The sequence below is a fragment of the Cibotium barometz genome, chromosome 46, assembly GCF_041138505.1.
Source record: "Cibotium barometz isolate CiBa-2024 chromosome 46, ASM4113850v1, whole genome shotgun sequence".
NCBI lineage: Eukaryota > Viridiplantae > Streptophyta > Polypodiopsida > Cyatheales > Cibotiaceae > Cibotium > Cibotium barometz.
The window spans coordinates 8,567,554-8,568,408 of NC_141091.1; positions in this window are offsets into that span (position 1 = coordinate 8,567,554).

The window sequence follows — 855 nt, forward strand, 5'->3', positions numbered from 1 at the left end:
AGTCTTATGAAATGTACATACAATCTCAGCCTTGGTATACATGCCTAGAATTGTAAACCCATTTACAACATATCTATGCGAGTTTTAGGACTTCAACACAATGAGAACATGTTTATATACCAACCAAAGATAATCATAATGTTAGGAAAGCTCTCCGCAAACCTATCCGTAACACGATTCTTAAGTCACGAATCTATCTCGTCCAAGGACCTATTCGTGATTTTGCACTTGATGGAGAAGAAAGCGTCTACTCTTATGACGCTTACACTTACGCTTGGATTATAGATTTTTGAATAACGTAGAGTTGATATTGCATCACTTATAGTTTTACATAGTTTTTTGGATAACTTACGAGTTGATATTGCAACACTTATAGTTTAATAATTTTTAGGATAACACAGTCTTGTTATTATGTTTTTGATTATGTACATTTATCCACTTGCCATTGCCATGTTTTTTCAATATGAAAATAATATATTTACTTCAAAGGTATCATCGTATTAATGATTTTTTAGATAACATACGCCTTATTATTAAGTTTTTGATAATAAGATCTAGATATCCATTGGCCGTTGCCACGTTTTTTCAATATACAAAAATATATTTACTTCAAAGGTACCATGGTGTTAAATAGTGTTTATTGAATTGAGATATCCCACTAAAATATTTGAAAGAAAAATACCAGGCCTTCCTCAAAAGCTCGCTAGATGCACGCTATAAAAAGCTCGCGAAAAAAAATTCCCCCTTCCGCATAACTACGCTCATTTGTGCGACAAAGAGAGCATAAATACACCTCCTTTCCCAAAGCAGGATACTCCTCTCTACTTACAAAAGAAAGACGATCTAAAACCTGCA